The 19,211-nt window shown below is 35.8% G+C and overlaps 1 protein-coding gene and 1 long non-coding RNA gene across 5 annotated transcripts in view; one reads left to right on the top strand and one right to left on the bottom strand.

The window, feature by feature from the left end:
• The window catches only part of LOC122716111, an 80,566-nt gene extending 62,821 nt beyond the window's left edge, over positions 1 to 17,745 (top strand). For 2 of the 3 annotated variants that reach the window (XR_006346944.1, XR_006346946.1), the window contains exons 2-4: positions 13,309 to 14,505; positions 17,172 to 17,422; positions 17,500 to 17,745. This is a non-coding gene — a long non-coding RNA (uncharacterized LOC122716111). Of the gene's footprint in view, positions 1 to 940; positions 1,074 to 13,308; positions 14,506 to 17,171; positions 17,423 to 17,499 lie in introns of those variants that run through there. The other variant, XR_006346945.1, reaches the window with a different exon arrangement.
• LOC122716110 overlaps positions 1 to 19,211 on the bottom strand; it is a 121,957-nt gene that overhangs the window by 58,770 nt on the left and 43,976 nt on the right. The window contains exon 2 of one of the 2 annotated variants that reach the window (XM_043938870.1): positions 11,826 to 11,947. The exons of the other annotated variant lie outside the window; for it this stretch is intronic. The gene's annotated coding sequence lies outside the window, so the exon portion shown is untranslated. The remainder of the gene's footprint in view (positions 1 to 11,825; positions 11,948 to 19,211) is intronic. 2 annotated transcript variants of the gene reach the window in all.

Raw genomic sequence — 19,211 nt, 5'->3', positions numbered from 1 at the left:
GGAAAAAAAACTTGCAATTACAAATTCGTTCCGTTTTCATATCAAATATAAAATAATTTTCACATTAACAATATTTATTACTAATATTCATATATAATATCGTATATAATAAAATAATATTGATTATTAAATTAAATTATTACAGTCTATCTGTTTAAAACTAATTATTTTTTAATAAATATTCGTAATAAAAAATCATTCGTAGTAAAAAAAAAATACAATAATAGAATCGGACAATTTTATTTCCTTTTTCTCTTCGAAACTTTACTGGTCACTTCCGAGTGGATTTTCTTCACTTCCGAAAACGGTTCGTGAGTAACCTTCGTTTTATGTCGTGGAAAACCTACGCGAACGAAAAAAATAGTAAAAATAGAGACTCGAGAACGATAAAAAGAAGGAAAGATTTCGAATAAAGGAACAATAATGAATGATCCAAAGTTTCCGGAGTAAAAGCCGATAGTGAAATTTCTTTACGAGAGATCGGCTGATCTCGAACGAGATGATTAATCTCGTTCCACGAATCCATCATAAATCCTCTCTATACTTATCTATATCTTGTTACACTCGTTATATATTAATTAAACAAAAATTCCACAAGATCAAATTTTAATAATTCTACGTCGAGTAGAATGCTCGATGACAAACTCGTGTTCGAGATGAAAAGTGAAGAATGTTTTATTTTTCGATTTTGCATTACGAGACAAAAAAAAAAACTAAAGAAAAACGTGGACGGTAATTACCTCCTTCTTTGGAATAATATTTCAATGGGGAAAAATATTGGAATGCTTTTAGAAGCGGAGCTATGGTTTTGCAGAAGCGCGGAAAACGAAGGGGAAAATATATGTCTGGTTCGTGAAGGAATGGGAAAATTAGCTCTTTAATCATAGCCCTATGAAAACCGATGGCACGAAAGAAGAAATGACCGATCCGAAAGGATGGTGGAACAAAGGCTACCAATTCCCTGGACGGGACGAAGGAAAAGCGAAGCACTTGGAATAAAGTCCCAGGTTGAAAAGCGAGGGGAATTCTTCGGCGGTGGTGGCCTTTCGCGTGGTAAAAAGCTTCAATGAAAGGTAAACAATTAAACTCGGCATCGGGCTGTGGAACGTGACGATGTCACAATCCACGGTGAATTAACCATGTAAGTAAACGCAATTAAACGGCTGTAAACACGGGACTCGAACTGCGCCGTAGCCGCTAAGCCGATCTCTCTGAATTTGTGTACCCTCTTCTTCCATTTCCTTTTTCTTCTTCCTTCCTTCCTTCCTCCTTTTTCATCGTTCGTTCGTCCACTTATTTTCATCACTCCGTTTAATCTTTGTTCTTTTTTTTTTTTTTTTTTTTTTTTTTTTCCCCGCTTTTATCTCGTTAACGACTCTGACCGACGACCAATTATATCGGTCGCGCACGCCGGCAGAATATATTAACCGAGCGAATGCAACAACCAGAAAAATGGTACTCGTTGTAACAAACGATTGCCCACTCCTGGCTGATTGCGGAGAATTCGATTTCGTACGTGCAACACCGATACAATTCGAAGTGTTTGAGTGGTTGTTGGGTGAGTAATAAACCCAGATACTTTTGGTTTCGAGTTGGGACAGTTCGAATTGGGAAAGTTCGAACGGTCAAAATTTCGATTCCATTCACGGAGATGAATTTTTCCTTGAATTTCCGTATCTGTGAGATACATTTGACGAAGAAAAATATAATTAGGGAATAAAAGTTGAACAAAGATCGTTGCACAAGAAAATTTCTTTCTCCATTTATGGAGATAAATAAATTTTTCATTCATATTAAAAATCGTTAGCCTTAGTTCAATTAAAGAAGGGCATTCCTCGTTTAATGGAATTGTTAAAGAGGATTTTTATACAGATAATTGTCATTTTCTAATCGACCAACTCACCTTTCATCAATATCTTCATCTTCCTGTCGTTCTCTTCTAACTCACGCCCGTATAATGTCGGTGTCTTCTCGAATAAATAACGAAAAGGGGCGGCAGGATCATCGTTATAAATATCTTTTAAAATAGACATTGCGCACTAAAACGCAAATTTCACATTTTTTATTATCGATAATCGTTCGATTTGTGGTATAGAATCTATTATTTAAAAATTTTTATCGCTATAAACCTGCAATATCTCGATATCGGACAACATGATAAACGTGGACGAATTTTTTTCACTATATTCACTTTCGTATTCGTATATTTCATTATCGCTCGTGTAATTAGTTTTGTCGAAATCGATACTTGCCGATACTTTCATTTCTTTCTCCAACTCCAACAAATTATAGAGGATAACTTCATCTACCACCACATACAGGCTGCATAAAGGAAATTTCACATAAAATTAATATCGATACACGTCAAAAATTTTCACGAGTCATCTTCGTTTCATTCAACGTCGATCGTACCACCCTCGTCTCATACTCGCGTCCGATATCGCGATTCCTCTAAGAAAGATTCATTAAATATTTATTACATTGTGCGTGTAAAGTTTCTTAATCGAACGAAGATGCTCGAATCCAACAAGTCGATTAAAATCAACTGCGTTTACTGTGGATCGTATATCAATTCGAGGCCTCCTTTATAACTGAGAAAGTTGTGAATGCCAATGTAGCTTTGGTTCGCGATTCGGCAATAAACTCTGAACGGTAGCTCGTCGCAGGTCGTGGCCAGCTGTTCGAAAACGCGTCGCATAAAGGGTGAAATTTTATGAAACGTTTAACTCCCTCCGCGTGCTCGTTTTCACTGAATTTTCTCAGTGACGAAGCGCAAGGCGAATCGTGATGAATTATGGTAAAAAGAAAAAAAAAAAAAAGAAAAAAAAAGAGAAGTGAAACGATTCAACGATTGATCGAGTTCCAATCCAATTCTTCTCCATATAAATATATATTAAACACGATATGACTCGATTATATTCGATCGTAATACGGTTAAATGTCAAGTTTATTGCGTTAAATTCGAATATCGATTATCACGGGAACGGGTTGAATGGTGGAAAAAGAAGTAAAAGAAAAGAGAGAGATTTTTATCCACAATCGCGGAAGCTCTTGCATTGTGTGTCGATGTACACGGATATTCCTTGTTATTTTTTCTTTCTTCTTTTTNTTTTTTTTTTTTTTTTTTTTTTTTTTTATATATATATATTTTTATGCGTTCACTCGGGCGTAACGTCGAGATAAATCGTTGCCAGATCGGAAATTTTCCATTTATGAAACGGTTAGAAGGTATAATGAAAGCGGCTCGCTACCGCGATTAATATTAAGTGGATTAAACATTGAATGCGCATTAAATTAAATTGCCTTCGATCAGTCGTGGATGTGAAATAATTCACGCCGCAGGAAATACCTTCGAAAACGGCCGTGTCGATAATATTCACGAACGGTTTATATTCAAAAATATAATTGAAGATATCTTTCTCCCATTTTTGAACGCGTCCATTTGAAATTCTATTACTTTGCTTTATCGAACGAAGATTATAATTCTTCTTCCTAAATTTGACTTGACTTTGTCGTTTCCATAATTATGAGGAAATAAACAAATTTTCTAACAAAAATTCGATAAATTTTTCTTAAAAAACACGAAACATCGAATATACGGAATCGGTCAAAAGGTATCGAAGGTATTTCAGCGTTCAATCGGAAATTAGAAGATAGAAAATAATGAGATACGTCATTGTAGAGATCGTGGAAGGATGGGAACTCCTCGTTTTTCAAGGTTATGCTCGATTTCTGTATGGTTAAACTGGGATTTCGCACGATGGTCACTTCAATTTCGACGAGACGGCGTATTACCATCATCTTGATTCGAGATTTCTTTTTTTTTTTTTTCTTTTCAAAAGAGTAAAAACTTTAAATTATACATTTTTATAAAAAAAATTTTTTTAAAAACTTTTTTTTGCGCATAATAGACATATCAAGAACGTGAAAAATTGAATAAGAACGAAGTGAAATTGCATGCTTCGAGATTCGAGAACAGATATCGATTTTAACAACGATTCGAACGAATACATATATATATTTATATTTATATATAAATCGACGAATAAAATCACGAATAAAATCATTTTATCAAGATTTCTCGTTTGTTTCCCCCTTTTGCTGCTAGGTCCTCGCGGATTTTTGCAATTCGTATTCGTTCGCAATTTTACTCGTGGGGTAGAAAAATCGAAATCTCAACACGAGAAGGGAAAAATACTCTGACCAAACGAAGGCCCATTGATTCCGCGTTACGATTTCGAAAGGGGTCGCGACAATCCCACATAACTCATGCCCTTTTTTCCCCCCCATCTTTTTCACGACCGTATATTCCATCATTGATGACCGTACAGAACCATTCTGGATGGAACTCGAACGTTTTATAGAACGGGTAACACGTCCCCTCCGGGATAATCCGATCTTTTGATAAATCATCCACCGTTTCCTTCGAATCTTTTTCGAAGGAAGCTCGCCCCCTTTTTTTCGTGTTATCTTCCATTCTGATCCAAAGGATCCAAGATAGTCCAAGATATTTCGCGAATCTGGTCGAGTAATGCGAATTAATTGTCATGCTTTGATCGAAATTTAGGATAGGAATTATAGAAGCGTTGGAAAATCCCTTAATTGCGCTCTATGTACTTTCCCAAGATATCCGTTTCTCGCGTTTCGAACGAGTTTTCGTACTTAACCAATTGACTGGAAAACACTGACTAACGGGGATATTTCTGCATACGCATTAAGGCTGTTGACTTGGAAGAAACACAAGATTATGTAAACTGTTGGAAACTGGGAAAGAGACTGGGAAATTGAATTTAAAGAATTCCTTAAGCAAGTCTCGAAACGGCGGTTCATTTCGATGTTGTTCCGTTGCCCTACTTATAGAATCGGGCACGACGAAAACCGTGGAAACAATTCGATATCGCGAGTTCCTTTTGACTTTATCTTATTACGGAGTATACTGGCTGGAATTCTTATCTCCTCTTTCAAGTTTATGGAAGTTGTAAGAGGCGTTATTAAAAAATGAAACTTTATCGAGTCAAGATAAATCCTACTATCTCCATCTCTCTAAGAATTTCTCTCTCTCTCTAAATTTTGCGAGATAAATATAATATTATTTATAAATAATCGAATCGTAAATAGCAAGGAAGCAACTCGGAAGATTCTTTTAGAACTTTTTTTTTTTTAGAGAAGATCCATAGGTATCGAAAGAACTTATCAACTTTCTCATAAAAGGATTAATACCAATCGAAAGTATCCTCCAAAAAAAAAAAAAAAAAGAAATTCCAAGATCGTCTTAATTTCAAGTTTCTCCATTTCCATAAACCCTTCATTCGCCTCTCGACGAATTGATCCACCACCTGAGCTCGAGGGTACGGAAGTTCTAGACCCTCGAATGAATATCCCGAACGAGGACCGTCGATGACCCCCTTTTTCGATCCCATACATATTCGAGTGGTGTCCTCGCGGCTTGATCCACCGAAACCGTGCTTTTTGTCATGGAAATGTCCCCTTCCCGATTTTCCAACTCCCCGTATAAACACGCGTCCCCGAACGCGTGGAAGACGGGAGGAGAGAAGCAGCAATATGCTGTTCTCTGTTCGTCGGATACCGAAACGCCGGAAATCGAAGCCCGATCTCTTAACAACCGGTGACATTTAATCGAGGCGATCACGGGAACGCGTAAATCGCTTGGCAAATAATTGTCGTGGCAAGATCGTTCACCCTCGAGCCGAGGGTGTCGCGAACGGGTTGTTGCTTCCTGTTCTCCCATGGAAAATTGAAAATTAAAAGGAGGCAAAGTCGAAGATGGCTTGCCTCAGTATCGAAAAAAATTCCTCCTCTTTCTCTCTCTGTTCCTGAAAATTACTTGGAAGAGGATGGAGGATGAGATATGTAATGTAATTCCTTTCTTTGCGAAATGAATCAAAATTCGTTCATTCTGGAAATTGTAATTGTAATTTTAATCTGAAGATAATATTTCGGCCGTGATTTTTTCATTATTTATTTTTTTATTATTAAAAAGAAATATTTAGTGATATGCGTTGGCAAGTATTGATTAAATGTTATGTTTAAGGTTCAGTTTTATTTAATTTCTCTCAAAGTGTTCGGATTTGTGGATTTCTTAGATCGAGGTTTTTAATTTCTTTTTTTTTTTTTCTTTTTTTGATATTATTGGTATAAAAATTGTTAGAAGAAAAGAAAATCGTTTTGAAAGGGATGAACAGCGGGAAAGTTTCGTTTTCATTGGCCTTGAAGCATAGAAATTAACCGAACTGGTTGAAAAGAAAGAATGAGCATCGAGAATGCTTTTTCTTCGTTCAATTAAATTGTAAATTATTCCTGGCGAACAAACGTTTTACTCCAGTTTTTATTTTTACGCATTTCTCTTGCAAAAGAATTCCAATTTTCTCGAACAAACGGTGAAACATGTTCGCTCCACTTTTCGTTGCTAATTTTTTTCAGACTGCGTTTCCAGACTCAACGAATCGTGAAAAAAAATCTTTCCACCCCGGAGAAGATGTTGCTTTTGTATTTTGCTTCCATCAACAAATTGTATTGCGATATTCTTTTATCGCGTTATTTTCGATAAAATTATTGTAAAAATATATTTTATATAACCAGAATTGTCACGATTTGCACATTGTGTTCTACAACTTTATCGTTTTCGTTCCCATTTGTGCCGCGTAGTATTCGCATGTATATTTTTATCTGGGGAAATCTGAAAATATAATCGACTAAAAAAGTGACATCTATATAATTGCTTTGAGAAAATTTTTAATGTAAAATTTCTGAAGACTCTTGTATTGTCTATCGTCACTTTTCGTTAAATTTATCAACGAGCTGCAGAGAAAACCATTTTTCAACGGACTTGCGAATATTTACTCAATCGTACAATAATATCGATCCCGTAACGGCGTGCTCTCGTTATTTCACAACTTCTCAACAATTTTCCAATTCGCGAAAATCGATGGGATGCCGTGGAAATAAAATTCCGAACAATGTTCAACCTTACCATCCTGCAGAAATTATCGAATGCGTCCATAATTCGATAATATAATGATCTTTCTCACAATCTTTTTACCGAGAAAATTTCACGCTCATTAAAAATATTATTTTTTCTTTTTACGAATACTATCTTCTTCTATCGTTCTTTCTCTTTATACTTGAAAAGTTTGTTCCAAAAGAGCAGGTAAAAACTTCAATCAAACTTCAACTATTTTTCGAAGCTTTAAGGATAAATGGATTCTTAGAAATTCTGTTAAATTTATCTCGCCAAACACTTGAAAGAATCGTGGAAAATTCGCGGAGAAACGGGCTCGAGCAGTCCTTTGTACGAAAAGAAATATTTTTCTCGACAACGGGTGCCGATCCAGCAGCTGAACGTGCTCGTCACTTCCACTCAACAAGAGCCTTAATTACTCCCGCTGCAAATATTTGCATTTCAAGTGGCTTTCGCTTGCCTGCATAATGTTTGACACAGTTGCAGCAACGGAGATGGGCCTGTGTGCTCGAGAATGCCTCCAAGTGCCACGAGTGGCTACTTTGTAACCGCATCACGCACGTGGTCGCCGAAAGAAAAAACAAAAAAAAGAAAGAAAGAAAGAAAGAAAAGCGTACAACGACGACGCGTCGTATCGAAGCGAGACGAAATTTCCTTTCGTCGCAGAGAAAAAGAAAATCTCATCAGAGATTTCCACTGCGCGACTTTTCGATAATCCAAGCTCGTTCCGTTGCGTAATTTTGTCCCTGAAATGTTTTCAATTTTCACGATATGACTTCTCTCAAATCTGTTCGAAGCAGAATGAAATCCCTTCGAATAATTTCCAAGAGAAACGAATTCGCTTTTGACGAGTACCGATGGTATAAAGTACGATCGAAACGGAATTTCAACTTCTTAGAGATTTCCATAGAGACGTATATTCGTTCCAAGAGTGGCGGCACATTCCCTCGTGGAACTGTGGAGCGCTGGCCCGTCGACTGCGATTAAACTTACAAACTCTGTCCCATGCTCGTTGTTATCAATCGCGACGAGTCGTTGAAACGGATCTTTGTCTTTTCACACGGTCGTGCGTCCAGGTATTTTATGATTCTCCGATAATAGATATATCTCTGACTGAAAGTAGGGCGAAATTCGGAAAACAGGCGTTATCGGTATCAGCCGTTCCATTTTTAATGACTGTATATCTTCCTATCGATTCACGATAAAACGCACTCGGTTGTGGATCCACCATTCGCAACGTGTCCAAATCGATGTTGGATTTAATTGTTGAAATAATCGTGTATATCTTTTATAAAACGATCAGAAAGCTTCGATCGAGGAACATAAAACATCGGATCGACGAATAAATTTAAAATCAAACTTCGAGTTCGTCTTAAAACTCTCGGTTTGTTGCATTGTTTCATTCGAGAAAATGGAAAGAGGCATATTTTTTGTGTTCAGAGATAAAAACTCCTGTCGCGATCAGTCGAGGATATCGCGTCCACGAGCAAGTATCGCCGCAACAACTTTTGAAAAAAATTTATTCCGCGCTTGGAAAGGGTTTTTTTTATACATATACGGCGAGCTTTCACGAGCAATTTCCCGTGGGCGAGCGAATAACTGTGTATATCCCCATAGGTGTGGGCTCTAACGTTGTTTTAACGACGCGCCGCTGTCGGGAGAATTATGCGGACCAACGATAGAAAACAAGATTTTCGTTCGATGATATAAAGATAAAACTGTATGGAAAATTGGCGATATTTCTTTCTCAATCCTTCTTTTGTAACATAACGTTTCATATCTGAACGAAAGATCAATTAAATTACAAAACCATTCGATCACGTTTCAAAGTAATATGGTAATTTTTAGTGCGAAATACATCGGGAAAAAGTGTAAAGTTTTGAGAGAAAAGATGTTGGAGCGATAGCATATTGTGCAACCTTTAAAACGCGCTTTGTTTCGTTTTAATATCTCAATCGGTTGCCGAGATATAACGTTTTAAAGTTACGGCAACGAAAAGGGAATTCCGCAATTCTGGAATGCACGGTGACCTACTTTTTTTTCCTGACATGCGTACGTCTTTCCAAGAATCTCGAAAAAAAACTGCTTACTCGCGTCTGTCACTGACCAGCGCACGTGGCGCTAAGTTGAGATAGGTGAGAACAGGAGGAGGAGCGAGAGGACCGAGTGTGCGATAAGGACGGCGACAGAAAAAAAGGGGAAAAATTAGGTTTATCTTCGAACGACGATATCTCGGAAACGAAAAGTCGGATCGAGATCAAACAAAAAGCGTTTTAAAGAGGGAGAATTCGCGCTTCCAACGATCTTAATTTGATCGATAAAAAGTGGATAGATTCGAAGTTACAGTGGTTTAAAGTTTTGACAATTTTAATAGGATTTGTTGCAGTGTTTAAGTAATGGTATGATGGTTTTTATGGTTCTTTTACGAGTAATTTTGATCGAAATAATGATATTTGGTGTAATGAACGATGTAGAAAATATTATTTCTAGAAATAATATTATGAGAATTCTTTGAGTTTCTAGTTGAGCAGACAATTTCGATTTCGATAAGAAATTTAAACTTTTTCCGTATAATTCGAAGGGACGAAACGGTAGTTTGATACGACGGATAGGAGCCAAGGGAAGTGATCCTTGTATCGAGTTGTCATTTAATATCACATTCGTGACAAGACGGAAAATAGAATTTCATTCTCAGAGCAATCATAAATAGCAGAAAATAAATTTGCAAAGAAATAATCTGAGACGAGAACTTTGCTAATAAAATGATAAAAATAGACTCAGATGGGAAAGTCAGACGAAAGATACGATTTTATTAGCCATATCATTCAGTGATATAATTTTGTTAGAATTAACATCCGTTCTCTCTCGTCGATTTATTTCGTCTGGAAACTTTTCGTATCTCTGTCTAGCATATTTCACTGAATAATTTCTAGATTTATGAGTGATATTTCCTTTTAAAAAGACACTCGTAAAATAAACCCTAATCATTTGAAAAATAGGTTTGGAAGAAGGGCATATCGAGATCTAAAGTTCAATATTTTGAGAAATTTTTTGGAAAACTTTTTAATTTTATCTTTAAAATTCTAAATAAATTACGTTAAGGAAATAGTTATGTATCAAAAAATTTTATACAAAAATTTTCGTATGTTCGTACTTTTACGTAATTATCACAATCAATCTTTTCTTCTCTGTTCGATTTTTCATCAACCAAGCTAACTATCATCTAGATAGAGTTTTAAAAACAAACAAAGAGCAAAGTATAACAGCGGATCATCTGTTGCACGCGAAGGATTAATTTCTACTGGCGACAACAAGATCTTGTTTGCAATTTCTTGCCCCTCGGGTATTAGTTCGACGAAATCTTCAGGTCTGAAATTTCGCTCCGGCTTAATTCGCGTATATACACAAACACAGGTATATCTATGACACGCGGGCCTTGCGACTCCAGGGAATCCCAACTTCTGTTATTTCCTTATCTATATATACACAAATCCTGCAGAACTAACAGTACAACAAATTTATAGTAAAATATTTTTCCCATTAACAATATTCTTCTACCTTTTCCATTTAATAATATTCTTTATTTGTCCCCTTTACGTGACAAATAATATCCAATCCCTGAAAATTTTTAAAAAAGAAAAAAAAAAAAAAAATACTTCGATCCAAAAGAAATTTTTTAATTCCAAAATTTAAACGACAAAATTATAAAAAATTTCGATTTCAAAGCATATATAGAAAAACGCGAAGAATTTAAATTCAAAAATATTCAATTTAAAATTCCTCCCCTTTCGTGCCAAGAAAGTTTCCATCCTCTAAATTATTCCAAATGTTTCACAACAATATTGCCCGATATAAAAGCGTGATGAAACGACGCAAGTTTGTCAGCATGGAAAGTGAGGAATCCCGAGTATCAAAATTTAATAACCAACCTCCCCCTTGAGATCCTCTGAGCGAAAGCTCGACACCGTAGTTCAACCCTTCGAGGGGTTACCTCATGGAACTTTCAGAATTAATCCGAGTTAACTCGGAAACGACTCTGTTTCTGCTTAGACGAACTTGAAATGCCGTCACCACCGTGCTATCTGACCCCAAGGCTCTCCAGGATTTCCAAGGCAAGCCACCCCAGTCGCGTCTATTCCCGTCTCCTCCCTTCCCTTTTCTTTTTCTTTTTTCTTTCTTTTTTTTTTTTTTTTTTTTTACTTCATTTAAGGTTACCGTCCCGCGAGTAAGTTACGCCGGACCTCGTTCAAACTTTCTTGAAAAATCGGCGAGTCGAAATTAATTAGCAACAGGGACAACGATCACGGTGCTGGGCCTCCTTTCGCTCGCAATCGAAATTTATTTGCAACTTTTCTCCCCTCCTCTCTCTCTCTCTCTCTTTCTGAAGCATTTCCTCTCCGAGAAGTTGAAAGAAATTAGCGGAGAAAGTTTTAGCCAACACAGCGGTGGTCGAGGTAAAGGAAATAGCGGTAGCTAATTGTAGATCAGAAGCGACGTAATTTGCTGGTCAAGATTTTTACTTTGATCAAATAAAATTGAACTCGGTTGAATTTACCTCCCTGTTTTAGTCGCTTTGGATCGAAGCTTTGATGCAGGGTTCATAAAGCGGGCTTTAATTTTAATATATTCGTCCGGTAAAGAAATTGAATAACAAAATTTCTTTGCCGAATTTTAATCTCCCTTCTCCTTCTTCGAACTTTCAAAGTTCGAAGGATTCGTAATAATCACGTTAGGAAAAGGTTAGTGTATCGCTCGAGTTCCGGATAGAGAAAAAGAGGGGAGGGGGAGAAAGGAAAAAAGAAAAAAGGAGAAATGAAAATTTCATCGAAATCGATGGGAGACTCACCTTGACCCAGAATTTCTGTTTAAGTTTCCACGGTTATTCAATCACGCTCCCCTGCCGTTCTGGACTTCCCCTTCTGTTTCCACCTTGAATCGCGTTGTCCCCAAGGGTTGTTCAGCCACTTCCTGCAAAAGTCGAACGCAAATCCCTATCAATCTCCGCGACGTAAACGAGAATTCCGCGTTTTAAATGGGAACCAGGGATATTGCCGATGGTTTTTTAAACGCAGCCATTCACTCGAGTATAATCGTTCCCCCTGCTCTTTATCTAATTAATCGCCCTTTAAAAGGAACATTAAAGACTATATCCTTTCGTAATAAAATGGGCAAATTTTATCGTCCAATTTAATGACGATATTTTTTTCCATTTCTTTTTTTTTTTTTTTAAATTACTTAACAATCATTGTTCTCGTTGTAATTCCCTCGTTTAGTTTCTGTACATGATATGAATGCTCGCTATTTTAAACCAAGATAACGAACCGTTTAAACGAACCGTTTAAAATAAATTAACGTTATTTATTCTACGATAAATATAGTAATAGTAATATTATCACGTACTATACTATAATTACTATAAATTATAATATTTATCGGTGATAATTGCCGCCTAATTATTTACTATCATTATTCATCGGAAATATCATTATGATTATTTAATTCTATATACATAAATAGGAAAGATACAACTGCAGAACTACACGGCGCGATATCGGGATAACAAATTTCTCTAATTAAAATTAGGATGTAGGGAAATAAAAGTGGTATGCGCGCATGAATGAAGTGATACCCAATTAACACGGGCTGCGGTGGTTTCGCGCGAAACTTTCGGGCAACGGCAGTGTCGAGTTCCGAATAACAAACTAATAAGCCTATTAGAGCGGAGGAAACGGCGGAAACGCGGTGTGGCCGACGCGAGTGCGAAGCTAACTCGCATAATTAAATTCTATCTTGAGGCCGAGCTGCGTCGCCCACCGAATATTTCAACCAACGAAAATTAATCGAGCAGTCGTTTAATTTGAACTGACCGACTGACTGCAGTTTAATTGCGTGCAAATTTTCCGGGAGGGCGGAAAAGGGGGAAAAAATCGTTCATTTCCCTCCATTATGGCTGCGCGATAAAGTTATCGCGTGCAATGCTTTCAAAAATTCACTCGATCTAGTCAATTTTAAATTGGTTCAAATTAAAGTTTGAATAATGAACAGAATTGTGGGATGAAAATATACGAATAATTTATTTAGTTTCAATACTCTTTAGGAACAGTTTTCTTTAATCTATCTTGTAAACACGAGCAGCGAGTATAAGTAGGAAAATTCTTTTCTTTCTGACTCTGTTAATATATGAATAATAAATTTCGAATTTTCTTTTTCATCTATGTCCAAAGCATAGAAGTTCTTATTATTAAGTAGAAGTTAAAGACTCTTTCTGTCACACGAGCGATACAGATAGAGCTATTTTCTCTAACAAATTTATATATTTTTGATTTCAGGTAAATCTTGAAGAGAAATGGCACGGTGGTATTGAAATAAGGCAGTCTCGACATCCAACAAAGATAATAATAAAAAGAAAAGAAATTGATTTTCGAAACTGTGAGTCTAGAAACAAGTCTCAGGATCGTTTTACCGGATGTCTATTCGTTGTGTAAGAATTTAGAAGCGAGTCAGTCCCGGCAAACTACAATTTTCCAGGACGTCAACCATATCGACGAAATGATCTCGATAGGTGAGGGGCAGAAAAAGAGTAACCTCATCTGCATACTTGCACCCTCACTCCCTCCTCGACCTCCTCCCTCCCTTATCGAACCTTTCAGCATTCCTTTGCTGTCATATAGCACGCGACATTGGGCTGGTCGTATGCATGGCTCGTGCCAGTTGGTAACCCCCGTGTAATTCTTTTTTCGGCAAGAATCGGTTCTCAGGAGATTGGAAAGGTGGAAATGAGATTTCCAGGGGCAATTTGAAGCGAGTTTGTGCCGGTAAAAGGGTCGAGATGAAGGGAAGGGGAGGGTTCTTGTGACGAAGAAGAGGAGGAAGTCGAGACGGGGTCGAGGGCTGAGATGAGGAGACGGATACACACGGGTAAGAGGAGGGGCGAGGGGGAGGGAAAAAAGAAAAGGGAAGAAAGCGCGGAATGAGCTGCTTTATTATGTCTTGGTGGAGAAAATTTATCAGTCATCTTCTCTCTTTGATCTATCCTCCCCCTTAAGCTTAACGTGCTACGATTTCTTTCGAGGAAAAATTAAAAGGAACGAGGCATATAGTATTAAGATAGACGTGATCGTGTATAGTTACTAGAGATCGTTGCAGAAGCTGATATATATTGTTTTTTTTTTTTAATGTAATACGATAAATCGATATATATATATAATACAACGAGATGGAACTCAAGTTTGATGGAATTCGCTGTTGCCGTGGGTGTTGGAATTCCAAGAGTATGGATTGAACGTTACAGATTCAATTATAGTTACGAACACAAATTTCCACGGGATCAGACCGGTTTACCTACCGAGTTTGTTCCATTTTCCGGATAAGGGATTACCGGGAGAAATGTGGTTGGATTATTTTAAGACGTGCAACGTTAACTCACAAGAAGTTTCCTGGCCGACTTCAAACACATTTTGGAGACTTAACAGGGCTTAAATCGTTCCAATGCCTGGGGAATAATTTACTTTGGACCGGTATAGGAGGTGAGTGTCTAACGAATTAGCCATTCAAGGGAATAATAATTTAATAACAATTTTCCTTTGTGATAAACAATTTTTTATTTGTGATTATAAGATAATTAAATATTTTTTAATTTGTTTAAAGATTATTCTCTCTCTTTCTCTATCTCTTTCTCTCTCTCTTTTTCGGTTCCTTCTCTACCTTTCTTTTTTCCGAACGAGAAGTGTCGCGTGATTTTCAAGAGGATCAAGGGAGGAGATTCCCCTGTTGTCAGCGAAAAGTTTCCGCGTCTCGCATAAATTCTGCGGGAACTATGAAGAAAAAGAAAATGGAGGGAAAGTTAGTGAGAATTTCGCATCCGTTACCTTGGCATTATTGGACGAATCTGAACGTCCAGGAAAAAATCCACCTGTATTTTCCACCATGGTGAAATACGTTTCAATTACTGTCACTATGAAATTTCTTGAAAATATCCCTTCTTCCTCTATCTTGTTCTAAATTATTTTTTCCCCAAAATGATTTTCGACCCCCTTTTTTCGCGCGCTTCGCTCCCTCTGATCCCTACTTATCTATAAGTTTGAGAGGTTTAAATTGAAAAGTTTAAAAATTAGAAATCAGGAAATCCGTCTAGAAGTTTGATAAAACCGAGAATTTCAAAGTAAAATCTCTAATTAACGATCGAAGAGAAGGAAGAAACGAGCAAAAGCTTTCAAACGAAACTCGACATCGAGTAGAGAGAGACAGTCTCGCCATTCTCGCCACTCGTGTCCTCCACTTTCTACGATCTACGACCATTTCATTCGACGACTTTTCGTTCGCGAAAACAAAACGCGCTGGACCGTCAATCGTCGCGATTCATCGTTATTTTTTTCCATACAGACGAACCTCTCGACCCCCGTCGAGGAAACAACGGTTGAAAAAACTTTGCTAGAAGAATCGACACCCCCTTCTCACGATTCTTGCCTCCCCTTTGAGACCCTTCTTCATCTTCCATTCAATTTTTCCTCGACAATTTTCCTTCTCTTCCTCATTTTTTCGCAATTTCCTCTTTGTTCTCACGGACTGGAATGTCGATTTATTCGCGTATTTTTAAATAGTTGAACATAGCAGGTTGATCGAGCTCTTTTTAATTAACTTTGACCGATGAAATAAAGGAGGTCCGCGTTCGTTTTTATTTATAACTTCCTTACAACAGGATACAACAGGGGAATTTTTCCAGAATATTAAAAACTCTTCGTCATTGTCCAGATGCTTATTTTTTCCCTCTTGATATTTTCAAGAAATTCGAACATTTCTCTCTCTCTCTCTCTCTCTCTCTCTCTCTCTCTCTCTCTCTCTCTCTCTCTCGTATAACTTTAGAAATTTTTGTTTCAAAGACAATTCTTTAGAAGAAATTGCTTCCATCCTCTCGAGATGTTAGATGTTTGTTTCTTCGCATAAAATAGGGAACAAAGGGAAGATCGCAAAGATGGTATATTTGACCATTATAGAAGAATGATTTTTAATTTCTCTCGAAAAAACGAATTCTGATCATTCTGATTCTTAACCTTTTTTCTTTTCTTTTCTTTTCTTTTTTTTTTTTTTTTTTTTCATAATTGAAACTTCCAAGACTGATCCTTTCCTTTTTCCCTTCCAGCTCCCAAGAGAAACTTCTCAGTTTCAATTCGCAAGTTTCGAGATATTCCAATCAATTTCCCGAACGCGAAATTGCTAAGCGGCGAACTTTCACTGCCCCGAAAGTTTTCGTACGAGTGGCTACAGTGATTCGCGTGAAACTTTCAGACGGAGAAATTAAGCTCCTTCGGAATTACTAATTATATTTCTCTTTTGTCGTCGAGGAATCGTGTCTCAATTTATGGCCACGATCAATCGTCTTTTATCATTCGTTATTTCTCGATTTATTTGTATCTTCCAAACTCGGATACATCTATCATCTTGTCGAAGGAACAATTGCATTATATAATTTCTATACTTTATGTTATTATTTAAAATTACTCTTTGTACAGAATGGAGATAATAAATTTTAATAATATAAAATGCAAATGAAATATTTAATTTAAATATCAAATTAGGAAATTATGTATTTAAGTTGGTTGAAAATAATTTGCATGGTAAAATTATAGAAAGAAGAATTATTAATATAATTCTAAAGACAGCGAAATCGAATTTGTTTTCCTCGTTTCACAACAAGACGTGTATCCCAACAATGAAGTAACGCAGTCTATATAATCGCAGATATAATTATGGAGATGATTGATATAAATGATACGTTAATATCCAATTCTATCCGGTCTCCTTGTACATTTCCTATACATTACAGTATTATGCAATCATTCATCTGTTCCTCGAAGATTAAATCTGGTCATGTATCGAATTATGTTTGACCTTGCTAATTTAAATCGAGCAACGAATCGAGCCGCACTGGACACGTATGCACACACCTGTGCTTGATCTATCTTTTAATTAATAAATCCATACGATAATTTTGCACTTGGCTCATTGATGATCAATTAATTAATTAATGGTAGGATAAGCGGGAAAGATATCGATATCTGAAATGTAATACAACAGTTTAATTATATTGAAAATTTTTATTAAAAGCTTCATCAATGCCAATTGCATAATTAATTACTTATAATACACAATAATTAAATATTAATCGTACATTATTTATATATATTATTTTCAGAGGTATCTTTGATCGAAACTTGATCGAAAACGCCACAATTAATTACATTGAAAAAAAAAAGATGACGACAGAATTATCAAATCTTTTCTAATTCCTATATATTCTCATTGATTCACGTGTCGAATTAACATCCAAACAAGGAAACGAACTTGAAGTGATAATTCCAAAAATAGATCAATCGTAAAATTATCGATAAGCTTATTCATCTACAGTCTTTCACACGACACTTTCATTTTCCATCTTTTTGATGAGTAAGTATATTATTATTATTTTTTTTTAAATTTTTGAAGAAACAAAATTTTCAGCAAATTTTTCGACTTTGTTTCAGAAGAACACAAGATGGAAGAAGATTACTCAAACAAATTCAACCACTTGGAGAACAAGATCGACCACCAACGTGATTTTCAAGCAGATTCATTTATCAGCAACCCCTTACTTCGCTGCCATCATTTCAACGAGATTCAGTATTTCCAAGTTGAAAGTGAATCACTGGAAGCACCAAGACAATGTATAATTGGGACCATTCCAACATATATAATATGTAATATAATTATAAAAATATAATGTATATAATGTATATATGTATTATGTAATGTATATGTAATATAACTTTAATATTTAATAAACATATATTGTATATATATTTTTTATCTTTTTTTTTTTTTCTCACCTTATTTTCCCTTTCCTAAAAATATAATCTAAAAGCGGCAGTTTGAAAAAAGAAAATAAAATATAATAAGTAAATAAAAATGTAACTTAAATTTTATAATTAGTCTTAAGCAAAAAAAATAAAAAAATGTTCTACTAGAAGCCATCTAAAGAGGTAAGTATAAAAAATTCGAAGAAATGACGTCATATTCCCGAAATTTTCGAAATCGTGAACTCGAGCAAAATTTTTGGCCGAAAATACGATTTTGTATTAGGAGAACATAAGTTGATAGGAGGTCGCTCGAGAAATTTTTCCAAGAATTTCAACAATTCCTGGAAATGACGTCAAATTCCTGGAATTACCGAAACTCATCAACGAAGGAAATTTTTCGCCAAAAATTCGATTTTGTATTAGGAGAACATGAGTTGACAGGAGGTCGCTCGAGAAATTTTTCTAAGAATTTTGGCAGTTCTTGGAAATGACGTCAAATTCTTGGAATTTTCGAAATCATGAAGGCGAATAAAATTTTTGGCCGAAAATATGACTTTGTATTAGGAGAACATGAGTTGACAAGAGGTCGCTCGAGAAATTTTTCCAGGAATTTTGACAGTTCTTGGAAATGACATCAAATTCCTGGAATTACCGAAACTTATCAACGAAGGAAATTTTTCGTCAAAAATTCGATTTTGTATTAGGAGAATATGAGTTAACAGGAGGTCGCTCGATAAATTTTTCTGGGAAATTCAAATTCTTGGAATTATCGAAACACATCAAGGCAGGAAATTTTTCGCCAAAAATTCGATTTTGTATTAGGAGAACATGAGTTGACAGGAGGTCGCACGATAAATTTTTCTGGGAAATTCAAATTCTTGAAATTATCGAAACTTTTGAATTTTTCAGCCAGTTTTACATAAATTTAATATTATTGAACCTGGAAGTTAAAATTTCGGTTTGTATACAAACATTGGATTGTTTATTTACATTTTCAATGTTTATTTACATTCTCGGTTTGTTTATTTACATTTTGCAATGTTTATTTACAAAAATTTTCGAAAATTTGATGAATTCTGGGCCTGGGAGTTGAATTTTCGGTTTGTTTACAAACATTGGAGTGTTTATTTACATTTTCAATGTTTATTTACATTCTCGATTTGTTTATTTACATTTTGCAATGTTTATTTACAAAAATTTTCGAAAATTTGATGAATTCTGGGTCTGAGAGTTGAATTTTCGGTTTGTTTACAAACATTGGTCTGTTTATTTACATTTTCAATGTTTATTTACATTCTCGGTTTGTTTATTTACATTTTTCAATGTTTATTTACATTTTGCAATGTTTATTTACATTCTAGCTTTGTTTATTTACATTTTTCAATGTTTATTTACATTTT

Source organism: Apis laboriosa, unplaced genomic scaffold, assembly GCF_014066325.1.
Source record: "Apis laboriosa isolate Shangri-la unplaced genomic scaffold, ASM1406632v1 scaffold42_cov153, whole genome shotgun sequence".
NCBI classification, from domain to species: Eukaryota; Metazoa; Arthropoda; class Insecta; order Hymenoptera; family Apidae; genus Apis; species Apis laboriosa.
The sequence above is the reverse complement of the archived record's forward strand: the minus strand, read 5'-3'. Positions and strand labels throughout refer to the sequence as shown.